Source organism: Python bivittatus, unplaced genomic scaffold (assembly GCF_059951505.1).
Source record: "Python bivittatus isolate LINGU-HERP-01145 unplaced genomic scaffold, Pbiv_v1 ctg000610_np1212, whole genome shotgun sequence".
NCBI lineage: Eukaryota > Metazoa > Chordata > Lepidosauria > Squamata > Pythonidae > Python > Python bivittatus.
This window is the reverse complement of record NW_028277088.1, coordinates 41,644,470-41,668,187: the sequence shown is the minus strand read 5'-3', so window position 1 is coordinate 41,668,187 and position 23,718 is coordinate 41,644,470. Positions and strand designations below refer to the sequence as shown.

The following is a 23,718-nucleotide window of genomic DNA, read 5'->3' as shown; positions in this document are numbered from 1 at the left end:
CTCCCTCTCCAGTCATATAAAGTGACAAGGTTGTGAACTGCAGCCACAGATCCACCTTGTCACTTCCCCTTGACTCCATTTAAGAATATTCTGCCTATTTGCATGCAAGAAATGTCTTCCACCACATGAAATAGTCTTGAGAGCATCTTGTATCCAGCACAGGATCCATGCTCTGCAAAAGCTTCAGAAAATAGAGCCTTTGTAACGGTTAAAGTTTTAGACTGGGAAGAGGCAGATTTCAGTCCCCACTCAGTTACAAATATCCTTGGCCTTGAGATAGTCAGTCTAAGCCAGTGTTTCTCAACCTTGGCGGCTTGAAGATGTGTGGACTTCAATTCCCAGAATTCCCCAGCCAGCATGAATTCTGGGAATTGAAGTCCACACATCTTCAAGCCGCCAAGGTTGAGAAACACTGGTCTAAGCTATTTCACATGATTGTAGGAAAGACAAGAAAGGATTAGAACCCTGACTATTGCCTAAAGTTTCTGATGGAAAGACTGCATGTCAGAGCAATGATATGCATTTTAGAGGGGGAAAAGTAGGCATATTGAAAAAAAAAACTTTTCACAGATCCATCTGCACAGCCCTTCTTCACTTCACTGAGGCAGGTGTGACAGCAGACTTTTTTGGGATCTGAGAATGTCAGCCAACCTCTCCAGTGTCTCAGACTTATATTTCTGCTTAGGGCTCTGATAAATCAGTGTTACCACCCCTGGAAACTAAAATTACAGCCTCTCATTCTAGTTGCATGAGGACATGATTAAAAAAAGAGAGAGAGAGAGACATATTCATGACAAGAAGACTCCAGGCTTAGTTTCTTCGTGTACAGAGGGATAACTCATTCTTTTCCTTATCTGAGAAGAACAAGAACATGCAGCATAATAGTCACACCATATACTGTATGCTAACAAGGATGACTTGGAATCTCTTTGTCAGATAAAAATAGAGCATGGATTTCCAAGAAACAGAGCAAAGGCCCCCTTATTACTAGATGACTGTTTTCTGCCAATGGCACAAGTAGCCATTTTTGCTTATCTATCTACATATTTCACATATCAGGCTTCTTTTCTTTGGTCACCTAGTTTTCATTTAAGTTTAGAACAGCATGTGACATCAAGTAGCGGATCAGACACTACACTGCAAACAGAGATACAGATACATGTTTTCCTTTCTAGGATCTCTCTTTTCAATGAGAGAGAGAAAAGCTCTTTGAAATGTTGAATCATATCAACAATAATCCACATCATCCTCATTTCCAATAGCTTCCTTGTGGCATAGAAAATGATACAACCTGCCTCATAAGGTTGTTATGGGGAAAACAGGAAGAGGGAATGCTTGAGCTCCTGAAGGAAAGGCAGGATAGAGATAGAAATAGAGATAGACATAGAGATGATATAGTGATAGAGATAGAGATATATAGCCAGTGTCCCATCTCTTTTATAGCACAATCATTCCTCCCTCAACTATTCCTAGATAATTCTTTAACATCTTATATACCCCACACAGGAGATTATTTACTTTGGCCTGAATTGGGGCACTACCAGTTAGGACAACTGATAGATATATTAGCCTCCCATACAAAAGCCAAACTTGTTTCTGTTCAAACTTGGAGTAGAAGCTGTCTCACATGTGCTATTAAAATGTCCATTGTACACCCAATGGTGATCAAGTTTAATACTTCCAATTGTTAACACCTCTAAGTGCCATTTAGAGTTAACACTCTCTTCTTGCCACTCAGAAAAACAGAGTTGCTCTAGAATCTCATCTCTATTTTCATTTGGAAACCCAACTACATGAGAGAGAATGAAACAAGGAAGTGGGTGGCTGGCTGGCTGGCTGGCTGGCTGGGGGTTAACCTCGCCTTGCTCATTTGAGAATAAAAACTGAAACAGCCAGAGAGACAGAATATCTAGAGCAGCCCTTTCTCAATCATGGATATTAGGGGGAAAAAAGTTAACCTTTAATTAAAGAGCATGTCTGTAATGGGGGAAATTAGTTGACTAGGAAGAATCAGTTTATTTCATGCACACACACACACACACACACCCCTCAAAACAGGGCTGTGTGGTGCTAAAATTACTCTCCCCAAGCTAATTGGCTAGGTCAGTTAGCTGGGATATGCAATTTTCACAATGCATAACCCCTATGAGCCAGTTAAGCTTGTTTGGAGAACAGCCTCTGCCTGTGCCTTCCCTTGTTTTTCCCTGGGGGCTATGTGAGATTCTTTGTTGTATTGGTTGTCCTTCTTTCCCAGTGTGTTTTGCTCCAAAACACAGCTCACAAGTAGCATACCTGGATTCAGACTCCTGGCAGAAGGTACGCCTGGGGATTGGGAGTTTCAGGTTTGGTGCATGCTGAGTCTCTGGGGCTGACGGACTGGGAGCATGGTGACATCAGTTTGCATGTGCTGTGGAGTATATATTGTATTGTTGCAAGTACACTGGATTCCACCTACTCCATGCATGTGGAATAGCACTAGCACTTTCCCTAATGGGTGGAATTGGCTGAATTTTCAAGGACATCTGCTTTCCTCACTCCTATCCTTGGATGAGAACACATAAAATGCAGTTGTATCTCTCCCTAACAGCTGCATACTCCCCCATCTCAACACAATTGGTATAGAATTGCTTAGGCTGATGCTATAAAATTGCTTTCTGTACAACTATAAAATACTAAGAATAGAGCAATATTTCCATTTCAATTTCTCTCCTTCTCATCCTTCTAGTCTAGAGTTTAGCTAACTGCATTTCCACATCAGTTTCATATTTTTTAAAAATACATTAAAAGTATGTTATTTTTCTGCATGTTTCAGCTATTTAATGCTTTTGGGGGGGAACAAAAATATCCTGCGAGCACTTTTTGCAAGCATATTTTTATAACATGCTGGCTTGTACATTATTTTTACTAATATACGCATTTTGTGTATACCTTCACCTAATAGACACATTTTTGTACCCATGTTTTTGCTTTCAGAACTGCACCACAACATTTGAATAAGGAGGAACTTGACAAGCTGGAACACAGGACAGAAACCAGAAAGATGAATTTCAAAGGAACAAATGCAATGTCCTACATTTCACTAGGAAAAATCAAAGGCCTAAATACAGGACTGGGGAAAATAACTTTCTGGGCACCAATACAAATAAAAAGGATCTTGGTATCTTAATTGATTATAACTGAACATGAGCCAACAGTGTGATACAGCTGCAAAAAACGCAAATGCAATCCTAGGATGCATCAACAGAAATACAGTGTCAAAATCAAGAGAAGCCATCATTCATTCTGCATTGATCAGACTACACCTAGAATATTCCATCCAGTTCTGGGCGCATTTCAGGAAGAACACTGACAAACTGGAGTTTGGAAGGTCACCCAAGGTTATAAAGGCTGGAAAGAAAAACTTATGAGGAACAAGTGTTGAAAGCATTTGGTACGGTTAGCCCAGAAAAGAGAAGACTATGGAGAAAAATGATAGTTCTCGCCTAATATGTGAAAGAGTATCATATGGAAGATGGGGAATAATTGCTCTGAGTTGTTCCTTAAAACAGGACATGAAACAATGGGTTTAAATTTCAAGGAAGTAGATTTTGGTTGGACATCAGGGGAAAGCTGTTCAGTAATGGAACAGACTGTCTCAGGAGGTAGTGAACTCTCTTTTTCTGGAGTTATTTAAAGAGGCTGGATGGCCTGTAATAATGGATTAGATGATCTCTCAGGTAACTTCCATTCCTTATATTCTATGATTCTTTGAAAGCATGAAGAGTTTTTTACTTGCCCTTATTCTTGTACAAACAAACAAGACTATCCTGGGTTTTGTGTCCATTTACCAATCCATGTTCTATATCCATGATATTCTAACAATACCTTTTTGTGCTTTTAATAAAAAGCTGGGAGAGGACACAAGCATTCCAACTTGCCAATGAAGAAAAAAAGAACGATGCTTCTTTTCAACGCAAAATAAAAATGAAAGTGAACAAATCATTATCTTACAGACTGCAATTAATGGACGTTTTACTGAAATTATAAAGACACAGATAGCTTAAAAAAATGAGGGCCAAATTATTATAGAAAGATTATAGGCCATGAGGTAGATGTTTGAGAATCAATAGTGAGATTCTAAATGGTTATCACAGAACATCAGATGTGGATCAGAAGAACAGAAAGAAAAGCAGGGACATCTGGTGCATTTGAGTTAACAAGAATCTCCTTTTCAAATTCTTAAATCTGTCCTCCTTTTATTTGCAGATATCCAACCAATATCCAACAATATTACACACTCAGCTAACTTTGCTCAGTGGCAGTATTGTAGACAATGAGATTTATCTGAGGCTTGATTCTTGCTAATTGAAAACTTTTTCCCAGTTGCCCACTTTGATGCCTTAAAACACACTCAGCTATGGGGAAAAGCACATTCTGGAATTCTGATCACATCAGAGAATACCTCATAAGAACAAATAACCATCCCAAGTTCTTAGTTTCTTTTACTAATTATATTTACATACTTTTAGAAATGAATTGTTTTGCCTAGTAGATGAAGAGAGGAGGAAAATTTAAAAATGTCTGGATAAACATTTCAGAACCTCATAGGCAACCTTCGAAATCAGTACTATGTCCTATTACTATAAGCCAGTTGGACTAACATCGAGGGCTCAGGGAGGCTACCTAGTTGCAGAATCAGCCTGCATGAACCTCCAGTTAGCTGCCTCAGAAGGCTAATCCCAAGGCATCCCAAGGGAAAATATACTGTACAGGCTTGTCTCACTCCATTGTTGACCTGGAGCCAACCTGTTTCACCATATTCCATCCTGTCCTGTGTATAGGTTTTGCATAAGGACAATTCCCATTTTTTTATGGACATTCTACAGCTTGACATGGGTGGCACAATTAAAGGACTTTCTATAGTCAATAAAGCACATATTGACTTCTTTTGGGTATTCTTTGGATTTCTCAATTATTATTAGTGTGTGTTAGCAATAATGTCTCTTGTACCTCAGCCTTTTCTAAAACCAGCTTGAACTTCTGACATTTCTGTTTCCATGTACAGCTTTAATCTGTTTTGGATGATCCTGAGCATTACTTGCTAGCATGTAAAGTGAAAGATATTGTGTGATAGCTTGCACATTCTGTTAAGTCTCCTTTCTTTGGTATTGGTATGTAGACTAACCTCTTCCACTCTGTTGGCTATTGTGTTGTTCTCCAGATTTGCTGGCACAGTTTGGTTAGAACCTTTACTGATTCTTCTATTGCTTGCCATATTTCTATAGCCTTTCAAGTTGATAAGGACTTCTAGTACCAGAGGTTCTTGTAAATAAAGAATATCTTTTAAGCTAACTTGGATTTTGACACCCTTATTGCACAGAATTTCAGTATACAGTACTCAATTCTTCGTTTGATCTTCTGATTCAGTTAATATGTGTCCATTGGCATCCTTTAGTATACAAGTTTGTGGCTGGAACCTCCTTATGAGTTTGGAGATCTTTTGGAAAACTTTCTTTGTTTTACTGTCTCTGTTTCCATCTTTGGTGTCTTTACAAATATTGTTTAATACTGCTTCTTGTCTCTTCTAACAGTTCTCTGAAGTTATTTATTAATTTCCTGTCTAAGACATTTATCTTTCTTGGCTTTGGCTTCTCGTCTCTTCTTGGCAATTTCCACCATCTGTTCTGACATTCAGTTTGGTTTCTTCTGTTTCTTGGTCTTTGGCAGTCTCATTTCACTTTTGTCCTTAACAACTTCTTTGATTTCATTCCACTATTCCTCTGGTTGCATATCTATGAGGTTCAAGACTCCAAAGCGATTCCTGATGCTTTCCTTGAAAATGTGGGAGAGGGGTACATGCTCAAAATCATATTATGGAAATTAGTTGGTATTGTTCTTCCCCTTTATCTTGACCTGGAACTTGCACATGAGCAGTTCATGATCTGTTCCACAGTCAGCCCCATCTTTCCTATTATAACTGAGCTCTTCCATCTCCTTGTACCAATAATATAGTCAATTTGATTTCTGTGTTTTCCATCTGGTGATTACTATTATATTGGCATCATTTTGGTTATTTGAAGAATATGTTAGCCATGAAGAAATAATTGGATTGGCAGAAACTGATAAGTCATTCTCCTGTTTTATTTTTATTTCCTAGGCCATACAGTCCAACTAAATTTTCCTCCTTACTATTTTTAACCTTGACATTCCAGTCTCCAACTATAAGATTGAACTTGTCCATAAACCTTGTCAAACTCCTCTTCTGGACCATACATTTGGATAACCATCATATTAAAGGGTTGTCCGTGAAGTTTAACTGATATTATCTGATCATTGACTGCATTGTATCCAAGTATTGCCTTCGCTATAACCTTCCTAAATATGAAAGCAACAATGCTATTCCTTCTTAGTTTTTCATATTCAAAGTAGTAAGTAGTATTATCTTCTAACTGAAAGTGACCAATATGAGTCCATGTTCAACTTGTTGATGCTTAAGATGTCAATGTGCAATTGATTCATTTCCTCTTTCACTGTATTGAGCTTTCCCGTGTTCGTGCTTCTTATGTTCCATATTACCACTATAATTCTGTAATTGCACCTTTGCGTTTACTTTTCCTGCATGCCAACATCAGTAACCAGATGTCCTGAAGTCTTTAATCTAGCCATGTCATAAATGCTATGAAAGTTCCTCAGCTCTTCTTCCACAGCATGGTGAGTACCATCCAACCTGTGGGGCCCATCATCTGGCAGTATATCATCTGTCAGGTTTATCTTGTATATCCATATGGTATTCTTGGCAAAATACAGAAGTGGTTTACCACTACCTTTTCCTGACCAGTATGAAATGATGCCTTTGCTGTTGTCATTAAAGTGAACATCTGCCTTCAGCATCCTATATGGCTGTTACCCAATATAGGTGTTTGCTTGCTTTAGCTGGGCAGCTGAGATAATGTTCACATCTTGTGTGACCCTGCTGGGAGTATATACTTTTGAGAAACATTCCCTGTATTCTTTACTCATCCCTCTCAGGAACAACCCCCACCACAATGAGGCAGCATAACATGTTTTAGCAGGGAGGGTTCTCATAACGTCTTAATAATTCACATATGAGGCAATTTCCAAGCATATAATAAAATGCATAGTGCATAATAAACACTGTACAAACACAATGGAAGATCAAATTAGTACCTAAAAGCTCTCTGCAAGATCATCAAACTCAAATCTGGTTTACATATGAAGCACAATGAGATAACAGTGTTAAGTGACTGTGCCACTTAAGATTCCAGACATTCATTTTCAAAATGTTCTGTGCACATTTATAAAAACTTTCTAGAATAATTTATAATTTTCTATCACATTGCTTGAAATAGTATCATATTTTTAAACAGTTTTCTTTCTGAAGAGACCATGTAAAAATGGTATCTCTGCCTGTCTTTCAAGCTGATTCTGTACCAGTGATGACACACTGTACATACCTGTAGGTCTTATACAGAAAGAAAACTTGCCGAATAAGAAATAAGTAAAAATCAGCCTTCTTTCCTATTGTCCTTTAGTTGTTTACCAGCTGGCTATATTTAAGAGGTTTCTTTTATAAAAATGTTTGCTTTTTATATTCAAATTATATTTAATTATTCCAAAGGGCATCTATAAATTTAAGTTATCATGTATAAAGTGCAATGCAAACCTGTAACACTTTTCTTTCTTCTTCTGGTGATGTATTTTCTCACTCTTTTTCATCCAATAATGTGTAGCTAACAGGTGTATAAATGTGTAAAGAGATGATTTCAGTTGCGTTCTAGTTGGGTGACCTGGAGAGACTTATGCAGAAGTAAGTGACAGGCAAAGCTTTGGTGATGAAGACAGAAAGAAAATGTCTATCCCCAAAAGGAGGGAAACAGAAAGCTTGATATAATCCATTAATTAGGATTACTGCATTACAAACATTTCCACAAGAGAGGGAAAGCAAATTGAACTTGAACCTGCTGATTATTTTGAACACAAAGATGAAATGGCCCCCAAGCTGCTTTGAAAATAATGATGATGGAGTTCCTTGTACTGACTTGAATACTGACAGATAGCTACTGTATTCCCTTGAACTGCAAGTATCATTGATGCTGGCCAATGTGCTTCAACTCCAAGTGAATTTTTGGAATGTGTGGAAAGATAGACTGCAAGAAACTTGACAAAGCTGAAGAGTTTTAAGACCACATTACAATAAGATGGGTCTGTCAACACCACAGTTATAAGCATAAACATGTCCAATTTGGACACAGGGTTTCTGCACTGTAATTATTTGTTGTCTGCTTCCTTCATGACTTGTCGCTTAGAAGCAAACTCTGAATTCACACAGAAGTGTCTTTCCAATGGCAAATGTGTGTGTGTGTGTGTGGGGGGGGAGTTATTCCTGAGTTGTCCCTGGAATACATGAACAGAATTTCCTTGTGTGCCATTCCTGTGGACTGTATTCGAACCCATTTGAAAAAAGAAAAATGCAGGAAGAAATATTCATTTCTTCATTCCCTTATAATTAAATAAATCCATAATTATACAGATTCACACAGTTGTACAATAAACAAAATAAACAATGTCAATATAGAAATAAAAGCCCAAACATCACCCCAGGGACAATTCGCACATTCAGTTGCCAATTGCCAAGTCATGGCAGCTCAAATGAAGAATGTGCATGTGTGAACAGGTCTGTACAAGGAGTTGTAGCTACATGAATGAGGCAGCTGCACCGATAACTCAAGCATAAGGAACAACTCAATTTAACAGCGTGATGAGTAGAAGAGATTATTCTACCCAGTAGCATGTAAAACACATAAATAAGTGCTATAGAGTTTTATTACATGTACACACTTGTATCTTCAAGACATATGATAAAAACAAGCTGATGACAGCGTTATATTAATGCAAGCTATAAATGGTAAATATGCACAACAAATAATATAAAACAAATGCTGCTATACCCAGACCCTCTCTGAAAAGTTTTATGCTTTGAGGGCTAAGTTATAGTTTACAGATGTGTTGAAAGATTTTTTTTCCCTTCTATATGAAGGAACTGCTTTCAGTTTCTTCCACTGTCTAGGTTTCATATCTATTTTCAAGGAATTATTCTTGATTACATTTATTCAGGTATTAACATAGTTACTTTCTTTACGGAACATTCATTATTCGGTTTATTTAAATGTTTGAATTTGGATTGCTCTTAAAATTATAGCTTAGTTGCAAAATGATAAAAAATAAATCATAATTTGGTAATCATAAACTGGCATTAAGTCCATTCTCCTCCTGTTCTCCAAGTCTGAACAAATCATACTTGGCTATGAATCTGAACCAGAAAAATTACGTTTTGTGTATACCAGGAAATAAGAAAATTGAAGTGAGCACGGACACTATACTCATAGTTATACGTAATAAAAACAGAATAAGAGCAAACTACAACAAAACAAATACAAAAAATATTAATGCTACAAAATGCTTGCATGGTATTAGTGTTGATTGCCAAGATGATCTTGTCTTTTTGGCCCTTGCAGCGAGGGGCAGATATTCAATAGTTTCTTTATCACAATGGATTCTTTTAAGAAGTCTTACTAAGAGGTGCTACATCAACCACCTCCAATTTGATTCCCTCCAGATGCGTTTGATTCTCATTCTCATTATATTCAACAAGTACACCCTAGACATTTCAGACTGTGTAGAACAGTGTTGTCCAAACTTGACCGCTTTAAGATGAGTGGACTTCAACTCCCAGAATTCCCCAGCCAGCCATGCTGGCTGGGAAATTCTGGGAGTTGAAGTCCACTCATCTTAAAGTGGCCAAGTTTGGACAACACTGGTGTAAAAAGTGCTATTTGTGTCCTACTGTATTAAAGCTGAGTGTGTATACTCGGAGATAGGTGAGGTATTATATGTTTACTTTTGATATGTGTTACACCTACTCTGTGGTCACTGATCAATTATCCCTAATGGAATGTGGTTTCCCAAACAAAGCAAAACAACAACAACAAAAGGAATATCCCCTCTTGTTAAAGTATCAACCCCCATCCCCCGAAGTAGCATCTGAAAAAGAAAATTAGAATAGTTCTCAAGCCTATGTATGAGGTGGTCCTGAAGCCCAAGTAGGAAAGGCTAGCTGTTTATCCAAGGAACCATCGATTTGTACATGCTTAGAAGACATGTATTCTTACTCTGCATATTCTGGAATTAAGTTGATATTAAAAAAGGAGAGAAAAAATATTTCAAAGCTCAGTGTATCTGACATAGATTAAGATCCATAATAGTTATTAGTCCAAATTCTTTTCTGTGCCACATCTGAATGAGAGATAGAGTAAGAGTTGCCTGCACCGCATTTGTTCCTTTCAAAAAGACATGCGTTAGATATTTAGTACAGAATTAACAAAATACATATTCCACTCTTATTGCCACTCTTTACTTTTTACTCCAAGAGTTACTCCCTTAATTTCTGAATCTCACTCTTCCTGCTACATTAAGGTGTGACTCAGAATGAAAGCATTTGCATTTGTGATCGGGTGGAGTCCTTTCTCAGGCATTTATAGCCCATATAAGCATGAAGGAATGTGTCTATTATTTCTCAAGTGATATAGGTAGCACTAAATGATGAGACACTGGTGGATTCCTTTTGAGTATTGGTATACTATAATTGAGGCTTAAGCATTTTTTTTATGTGGTTTTACAAATATTGTGTACACTGCTATAAGGGAATGACATTTCCCTACTCAGACTTGTAGCAAAAGCCCTGAAAGTAGACTCATGCTTATATCAAGAACTAAATAGATTAACTGTCCTGTCCCCCAAAAGTTCAGCTACTCTCCGAAACTGATTCCCAACCAGCTTAAATAAGCAGAATTGCCCTAATATAACAAAGAACAAAGTGTGTCCCTCGAAATAACTCTTCCTATATAAGTACCACTGGTTCTTGGCAACAAATTTCACAAACAGCACAGCTGAGGAAAAAGGCATTGTAATAAAATATTCTGAAATGAGCAGCCTGCTTGATCCAAGAGAAATCAAAGCTAGAAACAAAGGGCCCAGCTTCCTTCTTGCATAGTGCCAAATTCACAACAAAATAACAGAGAGGAGAAAATAAGATTTGCAGATTTTCCCCCCCTCCAGCTTTAAAGTTAGCTAAGCATTTTCTCTGGATCAAAGGCAGGAGGAGTTGCTTCATGCCTTTATCCTGTTCATTTAAACCCTCAAAAGAAATATTTTCCTTTGATTTTGGGTTCAGCATCAACATGAAATAGAGCTTATAGAATTCTGCCTGACCTCTTGAATGTCGATATCACTTCTGAGATTTCAGTGATGTACAGACTTCAGAAAAGCAAAGATTATTTCCAGTTTTTACCATTCTGTAAGAAAGATTATTGCCCAACATCACTGTAACAATATTCCACCTTGGATTTTTCTAGACATAGTACTGTGCAGGTAGTCCTCGGTTAACAACAGTAACTGGGACTGGAATTTCCGTAGCTAAGTGATACAGTCATAAAACCACATCACTTAATGACAGCAATACCACAGTCCCCCTGCTGTTCTTAAGTGAGAATCGTAGGTCGTTAAGCGAGTATCTCCTTGTGACTTCCTGCCGGCTTCCAACAAGCAAAGTCAATAGGGAAGTTGTGAGTCCCAGGCAGCTTGCAGGCCAGCCAGCAGGTGGGTAAGTGGCTGCTGCGGCCCGACACAAGTGCAGCCAGCCTGGGGGTGGCTACTGCCGCACCCAACTGACCTTCACTGTCTTCTTCCTCCCGCTGCTGACGAGGCACACCTGGCCTGGCTCCTTGCAAAGCCATAGCTGCCCCAGCTCAACCCAGCCCTGGCCACCCCAGCCTGCCCCAGCACTATGGCGCAAAGCTGCAGCCGTTCCAGCCACATGGTGCAAAGCTGCTGCCGCCCCAGCACTGAGGTGTGAAGCTACTGGCTGCACAAGGCTTTCCTCATGGGGCCTCAGGAAAGCCGTGTGCAACCTTAGGAAGAAGGCCTTGTGAGGCCAGCAGCTGCCTCATGAAGAGCCAGGCTGGGCGTGCCTCGTCAGCAGCAGGAGGAAGAAGACAGCGAAGGTCAGCAGGGAATGGCAGAGCCCAGGGCTGCAGGGGCTGCAGAGTCCAGGGGGCCAAAAGAGAGAGATGGGGGGAAATAGGTGGGTTGGGGTTGTTGAAGTGCATCCTGCAGTCATAAATGTGGGTGGGCTGTCAAGTGCCCGAATTTTGATCATGTGATCATAACTTCGAGGAATGGGCATAAATACCACTCATTCAGCAGTGTCGTAACTTTGAAGATCACTGAACAAATGGTCATTAAGCGAGGAATACCTGAATTTATCCCCAACCAGTAAATTCTTTACATATGTGAAGCATTCTTGCCTACAGGAGCAATTTTATTCGTCTAATGGAACAATCAAAACCATATGCACATTTCTATTAAAATAGACCAACTAATGTATCTTAAAGTTGTTCATATGCAATAAAATAAAATAAAAAAGCACATATAGGGGCAAGGACCATGTCAAATAAAAGATAGGTAATATTATAAATCAAGGGAGTGGAGAGGATTCTGAGTAGTATGAATGTCACTATATGTGATCTGGAACTTTACCTGTCCTGAATCCTTTGGACAGCAAGTATGTGTATCAGTGGCTGGATCTGAAAGGCTGGATTCTGAAAAGATCTCAAAGCTTCTTCAAGAGATGGACAGAGCACCACCATCTTTTTCAAGGCAGGTGGCATCACGACCCCCTTAAAGAAGCTTTGAGAAAAGCTTGAAAAAGATGGTGCAGTGTCTGTTTCTTGAAGAAATCCTCTCTCAAATCTATTATAGAACTGTTAGTCTCCAATCTCCCCTTTCTGGGGAAGGTTGTAGAGAAGATGGTGGTAGATCAACTACAGAGGATCTTTGATGAAATGGATGGCTTTTGTAATCTGGATTCAGACCTTGATGTGGGATGGAAACAGAATTTGGTACTCTGGTAGATGATCTACTTCAGGTTCTATAGGGTAGGAGTGCACTCTTCTCCTTTTGATATTTTCGTATCTTACTGGACTGCCTATGGGGGTTAGGAGCTGGAGGCACCATTCTGCAGTAGTTCTGCTTGTATGTTAGTGAGCAATTCAAGCCACAAGTGGCTGGGGAGGAGTAGTCAAGCTGGTGGGTTCTCCGGCATGGGGTACTGCAGGTTTCAGCTCTTTCCTCACTACTTTCTCACATCCATATAAAGCTACCAGTAGAGTTCAACCACTGGTTTAGAGTGAGGTATCATCACTATGCTAGTAATATGCAATTTTACATCACCAACCCAGGTTGGGCTGAAGATGCTGTGGAAGTCCTTACCTGGTGTCTGTGAAGTCAGGAAGGATAGAAACCAGTGTTACAGGTGCTCCCAGGTTTGGCTTATGGTTACTCATGCATACACTCTCAGCCTGTTGAGGCACACAGATCTTGTACCCCCCTTTCTACCTGGGTTTTCCAGATAGATGCAGCTAGAGCAGACAAGATACACAGCACTGGGCAACAGCCAGGAAATAATTAGGGACACACACAAATCACTTTCAACCAAACACTGAGCCACAACAGGTTCTTTGGAATACACAGAGACCCAGTGAATTTAAAGTAACAGCAAACCTTTACTGGTTACAATGCACATTTGCTCTTTCTCAAATGCTCACACACACACTCATCCACACTTACTAATGTCCTTCTCAACTAGGCTGCCAGGCACTAGCTAGAAGGACAGATGCTGCCAAGTCTAGATCCAAAGATGACTCCAGGAGTGGGTGGGCTTCAGGAACCCCTTTTATCCCCCAAAGTCCTTGCTTTGTTGATTCACAAGACTGGTAGCTACTCTTGTCTTGTTAATTTACAAGTCTGGTAGCTGTTGATGGGATTCGGTGGCGGTGGGAGGGCGAGTTCCATGTGCTCAGGCCCAACTTCCTTTGTCTGGTTCAGGTGACATTTTTTTCCTTTGCTTTCTTAATTACTTGTTTCCTTCTTATCTACCTTCTCAAAAAGATCTTTTAGACAAGATTCCTGGCTGTTTGTCCTCTCTGCTTATGTGCCTGCTTCATCTTTAGTTCTGGCAGCTTCAGCCTAGTCTCACATAATTCTCCCCTTGGCATCGAGTTGAACAAGAGATGCCACAAAAATGGGGCTCGCTCATAACACACTCAAGAGTATTACAGGTTTTTTCATGTATTCTTGCCAATAGGTTTGCTGTCCAGTTGGCATGTAGGTACAATATTTCAGGAAAAGATTTAACCCACTGAAATACTGAGAAAATTAATATAAAGGCAAATAATACAAACAGCAAGATTTGAACAATTTTTCTTCCCCAGAATCCCAAGTTAAGTTAAAACAAGACCTTGAAATGATTTGCAGCCCTGTCCTGCCCTTATAGTAGCTTTCTTTGGTTAGAGCTGCAAGGAGGAAAGATGTGAGGTTGGCAATTTTAGCTAACATGCAGGTCATTTTTCTTAGGTCCATGTGAGTTCTTTTGCTTAGTGCTGGGATCCCTACTAACAAAAGGGTTAGAGCCTTGACTTCTGTTTTGGATAAGAGTGTTACATCACTCTCACAATCAGATGATATTTCCTGTTTAAGTTGGGTTGTTGGGCTTACTTGCATGGAAGGGAGGGCATATAGAGAGTTCAAGTGCCCAGTGGCACAAGGCCCCCTGAACTATAGGCTGGGACTTAGGTTTGAGCCTCATGCCCACATTACAAAAAGAAACCTTTAGGTAAAAATAAAGGGGTGGAAGCATGGGAGATATTGTAGACTTTTTCATAGATAGAAACAGGAGAGTTGGAGGACAGTGGGTGTTTATGATTCCTCACGTTAGCAAAATATATACATTGAGTTGCATTGGTTACATCTAAAAGATTCAGGGTCACTCTCCTTTGGTTTGTCCATGGTTTCAGTTCTGGAGAAGATCCAAAGTGAAAAAACTTTCCCTCCCAAGAGTCATTGGTAAAATCCTTTAAAGCAGTAACATCTCTTAATGTCTCCAGGCTTGAGGGTATTCCAAAAAACAGGTGGATGTGACCCTTCCCACTGTCAAAAGTCACCCTATGCAAAAAGCTGGGCTGTTCATAGCTGCTTGTGCCAATTCTATGGAAAAGAAGTTAGAATTGTGCTGCAGGGCTTCTAGGCATTGTCCCAGGAGGAGTATTTTGAAGAGAATATAGGTCTTCATAGCTTGGATCCTGTGGATAAAATTGAAAGAGAGAGAGAGAAGGGGAGGACAAAAGAGGGGGGGACAAAAGAGGAAGCAGTTCCATTGTGGCCCCAGGGCTCCCCCTGGTTTTCCTTCCCTCCCCCCCATAACGACCTCCTGGTTTAATATCACTTTGGGATAACTTTGGATTCTCTGGAACCAGCATTGGCTTGTTCTAAGACTTTAGCCACATCTTACTTCTGCTAAGTTTTTAAGCCATCTTCCCCTGGTTTCCCCGTGCACCTTGGGGTGCACGGGGAAACCAAACAGGATTTCATAGGGGCTGTATCCAGCTCAGCTGGAAATGGAGCTCCTGATGCTTATTAGAACAGTTGGCAGAAAGTCTGCCCATGCATGTGTTAGAGACAGAGTCTCCTTAACAGTCTTAATGGTATCATTCATGTGTTCACAATTTCGACTGTTCTGGGGCCTGTATGCCACACACAGCTTGCGTTTGATTCCTAACTGTGAGGTAAAGGCTTCAAAGAATTGACTAATGAAAATAGTGTTCCTATTGGCTGATATCTGGAGTGGCAGACCCCTGTGACAAAAGATCTGTTGGTGCAACAACCTTGGAGTGGTGTCTGCTGTATTATTGCATGTGGGAAAGGCTTCCACCCTTCTTACTACATTCTCCGCAAGCCGTGTGCTTATTCCTAGCAGAGGTCTGCAGAAGGTCCTTTAAAGCTTCAACTTTTAGTTCTTGCACACTATGCTTTTGTTGCCACTCCTCTTCTCTTCCTACACTAGTTTTCAGTTGAGACAAGGTCTCTCTTAGTTCCACCGTATGGCTCTTTTGCAGCTGGTAATCAGCCTGCAAAACATGGTGGTTATTTTTGAGTTGTTCCAAGTCTCCCTTTAAAGAGGAGCTCTCTGATCACAACTGTATGAGGAGCTGATCCATATGGGTCAAGCCAACTCCCAATACTATTGTCAACATTCCAGGTAAATCTGTTTCTTTCCTCCTCTTAATTTGTACAGCTTAACATCCCTCCCCAAATACACTGACTTTCATTTCTCAAGTCACCAACAGGCAATCCCAACTTCTTAACAAGTTTCTCCATCACTTCACAATATACCAGACCCATTTCCTCCTCCTCAGGATTCTCCACTGGAGCTGTCACCTGGGAGGCAGCTGGTGACAAAGCACCCTTTTGCTGGGCATCCCCAGATTTCCACAAAGGCATAACTGATCACTCAGATAATAAATTCAAAGGGCCCAATCCATGTATCCCACATCTAACACTGATAAAAATGTTACAGGTGCTCCCAGGTCAGCTTATGGTCACATACTCATGGCTTGTTGAGGCACATGGATCTTGTAAGCCCCCCTTACTTTCCACCTGGGTTTCCAGATAGGTGCAGCTAGAGCAGACAAGATACACAGCACTGGGCAACAGCCGGGAAATAATTAGGGACACACACAAATCACTTTCAACCAAACACTGAGCCACAACAGGTTCTTTGAAATACATGGAGACCCAGTGAATTTAAAGTAACAGCAAAACTTTATTGGTTACAATGTACATTTACTCTTTCTTACACGCACACACACACTCATCCACACTTATTAATGTCCTTCTCAACTAGGCAGCCAGGCACTAGCTAGAGGGACAGATGCTGCCAAGTCTGGATCCATAGATGACTCCAGGGGTGGGCGGGCTTCAGGAACCCCTTTTATCCCCAAAAGTCCTTGCTTTGTTGATTCATAAGACTGGCAGCTACTCTTGCCTTGTTAATTTACAAGATTGGTAGCTGTTGATGGGATTGTGGAGGGGGGGGCAGTTTCCATGTGCTCAGGCCCAATTTCCTTTGCTGGTTCAGGTGACATTTTTTCTCTTTGTTTCCTTAACAACTTGTTTCCTTCCTATCTACCTCCTCAAAAGGATCTTTTACACAAGATTCCTGGCTTTGTGTCCTCTCTGCTTATGTGCCTGTTCATCTTTAGTGATGGCAGCTTCAGCCTAGTCTCACACCAGCTTACAGTTATCACAGCGAGATGGAATTACTGTTTGTCCAGAGACATCTCTTCCTGAATATAAGGGCACATTGTCTGTTTTGGGCCTTTCTCTGTTGTGGGCCCATGTTGTGGAACATCTTGCCCTCAGAGATGTACCTGGCACCCTCCCTATTAGCCCTCCACAAGCTGGTTAAGACTGTCTTGTTTGAGCAGCCATTTGTGAATTTATTTTGTTTGTTGACTATGTGAATGCTCATTGGTATTGTATTTAGTTATTTTGATATTTTTAGTTTTGGATTCTATATAAATCTCCAGATATCAGCTCTGAGCTAAGCAAAACAGAAATACTTGTAATAAACAATTAGAGATCCAGAAGTAGAATTTTATAACTCTGCTTAGAATGTGCCCTTTGCCATATGTTTTAATCTAGTTTTGTTGTTCATTCCAAAAACTGAGTAAGACAGAGGCTTAAAACAAATCCCAAACAGCTTTCCAAATTCATTGTTTTCTGTAATTGTTTCAGGATGTAAACAGTGCATTCCAGACCTTTGGTGGTAGTTTGAAGCACAAACATTAGTTTCCTTTTGACTGTTCAGATAAATGTGAATTTTATGAATCTAAATATATCACATTGTTTGACTTCTGGCTTGCTAAACTTTGGGTGGGTCTACAAGTACTTCAAGACAGAATTTTAGAAATCATTTTCCATGTCAAAGTTTTGTTTTATATGATAATATGCAATACGTAAGAAAAAACACTTGAATATACAAAATGCCTTTTCAGCATTACTATTCATACATTTAGTACTAAGGGAAAGTATTATCAGACTGAATTTTTAGAAATGGAAAGCTAACATTCGAATTCTCTCACTAACAGAACAAGTCTGTATTTTAATTATCCTACAGACAGAATCATGTTAAGAGGAAGAAAGATAGGGAGATCATGGGTCTCAAACTAGAGTCTCTATATAGTTCTTTAACCGCTTCACCCCTGCAGCAATACTTCATACATCGTGGGGCATTTGTCTCAAGGCCAGTTATAAATGCTCGAAGTTCAAGGATTCCAGCAGGATTTTACATCAGTGTTAGGCAGATTCCAGCCAACAGAGACGTGGCTCACAAGACCTTCATATCTGCTTTCTCTTCCCAAAACTCTACTTGCACATCATTTCATTTCTTTGTGCTTAAGGAAACGAGTGTTTCTTTTTGTAGAGGAAAAAAAATATTGGGATGGCGCTGGGGAAAGAAAAGGCCTCTTTTCCCCTGAAATATCTCCCAGTGGTGCTCTTATGGAACAATTTAGACCATTTTACCTGAAGGGAACTGGTGTGAATATAGCATACAACTCCATATAAGAAAAAGGGAAAGAACCACCACGAAAAAGCATTTTATAATCTAAAAGCCTGAAGGGACTAATCAACAGCTCCTTTTTGCAATTAACATAATTAACTCTTCCATTTTGCTCAGTGATTGACCTTGATAACTGTCATTCAAACTCTCTTAATCCCCAACTATTCCATATACCTTGTTGGCAGCATCCATCTCTGTTGTGGATATATCCTGCAATGGCCTACTAATTAATGAATGTGGGAACTTGGGATATACAGTGAGAGAGTAATACACTGTAGGTAAATGGTAGAGCAGATAGTCTGTATTTATGAATAATTAATATTCCTAAGTTGTTGATGTCACTTGCAATGAAACAATTTTACCAGTGTAGTGGTCCATAAGTGTATCTTGGATGTTACTGTCATTATCTGCCATGGCAGTACCATATCTTGAATCTACTAGCATGGTGATCTTCTGCCAAATACTACAAATCCTTAGCCTGCAAATCTGAGTCAACTTATCCTTTATGTACCCACTGTGTCACTTGCATACTTCAGCATTCACAAAAAAATATTCTGTTTTTTCTTTTTTTAACTATATTAAATAGTGGGGAGCTAGCCCATTTCTCCAGAAAAATAGAGAAACAAGAATGCATACAGCCACAACCATAACTGAACTAATGTGCTTACAATGGGAACTACCACATATAGTGGTATTCTATATGTTGAACTGTTAGAGGAAAAGTCAGACTAATTACTAATTAGATTGTTTAGTCTGAGTGATAAACTGCTAACAAGGACAATCTTCCTATTACATTATTAGTTATGGAAGAGAATTTGGGCAGATCCATATTATGTTACCTGTGCATAATGCCAACCAAATATGGTATTTTCTACAAAAACAAGATACTATAGCCCTGAGCGCTTTCATCCTCTACTTTTTATTTAGCACTTGCTATATTGCTTTATTGTAAATGAAGGATAAATGCAAATAATTCAAGGTTTGGAACACTGGAACACCTAAATAAGACTATAAAAAGCAGACTAGATGTTCAGCGTAACTGCTATGTACAGAGGGTTTTATTAACAAGATTTCACTATGTCTTGCTTTGAAATACTGCTATTTTAAATTGCTTTTCCCAGATTTCATTAATTGTTACTTGTATAGCAGCATCAAAAGCATAGTGTGTTACAAATCAAAATAAAAAAACATAGAAGCACATTCACTGTATCAATTGTAAGAGATGGAAGGCAGAAAATATGTTAAATACAGTGACAAATGCCAACTTCTCTAGAATTATCAAGGTCAAAAGTATCATAGTCAGTTTGAAAGCACTATATTTTTCCTTCCAGTTCACATCAAGTGATGTGCCTCTAGGTTAGTAACTTTGTAAACCAAATGACTTGATGGTGAGGACAACAGCATTCCTCTATCATCCCACAGAATCTTTTCCATTCTTATTTGCAAATAAGCAGGACATTACAGGGCAACATTTAAATATACACATATATAATTAATTACAATATTATGATTTAAACAACTCCATATTTCTGTTCCAGTATGCTAATACTTTCATTGTTCTGTGTAAAAATTTCACAAATGTTTACTCAAGATTATTTGATTCCTAATAGCATTTTCTAATAACATAGAGTAATAGTTTGCTAAAGATACAGTATTCCAAAATTCAGACCTGCTACCTAAATCTTTTATCCAAGATATTGCTTATGTCTAAATCAATGGAAGTATGTTACTTGTTGACATGTGAATTATAGTGACCTGTCACAGGAATTCATGCTTCATCTTGTCACAGCTGCTTAGCACACATTCTACTTAATTAAAATTTCTTCTCAATCCAGAGAAGGAAATAAAACTGTGAAACACACACAGAGACATATATGGTAGATGTTAATTAACACACATGTTCATGTATGTCTACAAATAGACATAATAAAGAAGAAGCATTAATTATTATCTAACACTAGACTAACATGAACACTTATGGAAAGGAATGTCACCTCTCTTTCTGGGAGCTCAGAGAGAACTAAGCCAGATATCATTCAGTCATATGATTTGGAATGCGTTTATGTGTTTACTTGCATACTGTACTTCAATTCAGATCTGCCCAACACAGGAAAGCAGAATGAATTTCCCATTCTAATGATCCCATTCTCACAGAAACATTTACAAAAGCAGAAGTATTATTCCAGAAGGCAGGAAACGGGATGTTAAAAAAAAAGAAAAAAAGAATCACAAATGTCCCCTTCCAGCTGGCTCTGCTCCATTTTTTTCTTTTGTGGCAGGAAAAGGAAAGATAAAATTATCCCCTCCTTTTCTCCCTGTCAACCTAATACATGTATATGGTAGAGCAAGGGAAGTGAGCGGATGTGAGTGGAGGAAACAGAGGGGCCCTCTGGTCTCACCCATTTCTGGCCATTGCCCAACTTATGCAATTCTATACTTATTACCACAGTGAAATGCAGTTCTCAAAAGTAATGTGATTGTCCATTCTGGCCTTAATTTCTAGTTTCTCAGCTGCATTTAGGACTGAAACTTTTGGCTGCTGCCTTAAACCTCAGCTATAACCTTTTCCTTCCACCTTATTTATGCTAATACATAGCAGACTGTGGCCTTCTAAGTGACATGTTCATCATGTTCTTCAAACCTTACAAGAATAGATGGATTGACACAACATGCCAAACCAAAATGTGGTTGACTACTTTGTGGCTAATGTACTGTGCGAACCAGAAAACTGGTTTAATTAGTTATACCATGGTTAAGTAAATGATTGGTTAACATATTGTATGAAAATAATCAATGTATCCCTGGTTCCCCAGATCCTGAACTATTTTTTTCTAATAATGTTATTGATAGTTGCTTATTCTGTATACTTATATTTATTCTGTTTACAATCTGTTATTCTTTGTAGTACTTAACTTGAATGTTCTAGCAGTAAGATTCTGATGTAAAAACATTGATTTATACTTTATATATTTGAATAATATACACTTTTCCTATGCAGGTGCTAAAAGGAAGCAATATTTGGGGATTCCCAACCAGATTGAAGGTTATGGGTTCAGCCAATATATGCTTCCAACTCATTTTTCAGATATAATATCTTGCTAGCAGCAGTAAGTTGTCCAAAACAATAAAAACTGAAAATATTTCACTAGCATTTTGAGTAAGTCCAGAGGGTAAGAGGAGGTACAGCCATCAGCAGAAGCAAATTAGATGGTCTTCCACTAATTACATGCCTATGAGTTGCAAATTTTTGAGTCCTTATTCCTAAGTCCATCTACTTTTTTTTAACAATTCCAATTTTGGAGATATAGAAGAAACCTAATTTATTTCTACACCATCATTTCTAAAACTGATTGCAGTTTTATCCCGACTTACTCTTCAGGACAAGAGAAGTGCTTTTTTTCTCCTTCATGTTACTCTTACAACAAGGGATCCAGGAATCCACTTCATGGCCATATGGGGAGTTTGAGTCCAGGTTTCCTAAGAAACTATCTAGTACATCATTTTATCTTTTTATGTCATGATTTCTTTACAGGTGGAGGAAATATGAACTATAATATTCTTCATGTTAAATAAAAGACAGTGAAACCAAAGCACCCGTTGAACATTTTCATTTTAAATTTTACTAAGTAGTAGAGGTAGTATCTAGTACCTATCATTACTATCAGTCAACCCTTCAGTTCATATACTGCCTTTTCTACATCTTTCTCCTGAAGTGAACAGTTTGGGACTTGGTACAGGGCTATTTCACAATATATTATTACTCTAAAATGGTTCTTCTTTGCTTATTTCTATTTTATCTGATATCAACATGATGTCAGTATCTCATTGTTCTGTTGTCATTTCTCTGTTTTCTCGATTTCCTTTGGGAAATAAACAAACCAAACTTTGGTGGGGGGAAGAAGTACTGCACAGCAATACCATCACTTTCTTAAGACTATTTCCTAGAACATATAGTAAACTTTTACACAGCTGAGCTCAATCACTTAGTGTTTTCATATTTGTGTATATTTATTATTACCTTTCCAATTTCTATACATACAAATTTAGTATTATTGGTCCTGAATACAGCAACCCAGGTGCTGGCTGGCATATGCTGCTCTGAGTCCTGCACTGCCTTCCTACAGGCTTCTAGTTGCAATTCAAAATGCCGGTTTTAACCTATAATGCCCTATATGGTTTGGCACTGTTGTAGCTGCAGGACCATTTTTCTCAACTGGATTCAGCTTGCCAGATTTGTATATCATGCAAGAAAGGGCTGATGGTTCCCATTTTCAGGAAGCAAAAGAGGTGGAAGCTTACAGGCTCTGTTTTTCAATTGGGGCCCCTCTGTTATGGAAGAGCTTCTTTCTGGAAATTCAGTTGGCCCCCATCCTACTGGCTACTTAACTAAAACTAAAGTATTTCAAAAAGCCTTTGGAGTTTGAGGTGACACTCCTAGTTTATTGGTCTGTATATGTTGAGCTGATTTTATTTTTAGTTATTGATTTAATTGTTAATGGACATTTTATTGTATTATTGTTTTTATGTTGCATTGTAAACCATCTAGAGTCTTTCTTATTGCAGGGGGTATAAATTTAACAAATAAATATTTGGATGAACACGCAAAGCATATAAATTATCACTTTGTGAGAAAAGCTCAACTAAAAACCATCATAGAATATATTATAACTCTGCCAGGCTTATAAGTATTTTAAGTATTTAAATGTTTTAAAAGGGATGGACCAACAACCAACCTCCTGCCACGCTATACTAAAAAAAAAAAAAGCTCTGGCACTCCATATTTAATTATTTAATCCGTAATAAACTGCCACCGTTGACAATGTATTCCCTCACTAATGAAAACTGGAATTTAACATTTCACCCATAATCATGTAGTCTGGTCTCCGGTCTCTCGTTAACTTCCCCAGTAAGTACACAACCCTGAGCGACCCCTGGGCTTGAACTTCGTTTATGATCTTGAGACTATCCCTTCAGCCTCGCTGATGAGACACAGGGACATTATATACCTAACAATTAAGAGCTCAACGGGGGGGGGGGACCTTTTCGCTATTAACCAACTAAGCCGCGCTAGATGTTATCTTATGAAGCATTTCCCAACGGTCAGGAGTCGCTTATACATCCGCACCCACCACACCAGCCCCTCCGCTTAAGACCAGCAGCTCACCTCACGCGGCGGAGGTGCGGAAAGACAAGCCGCAGAAATC

General features: G+C 39.0%; 1 pseudogene; it reads left to right on the top strand.

The window, feature by feature from the left end:
- Positions 1–4,283: 4,283 nt before the first annotated feature.
- LOC112541365 (U4 spliceosomal RNA) lies at positions 4,284–4,435 on the top strand (annotated as a pseudogene).
- Positions 4,436–23,718: the final 19,283 nt, after the last annotated feature.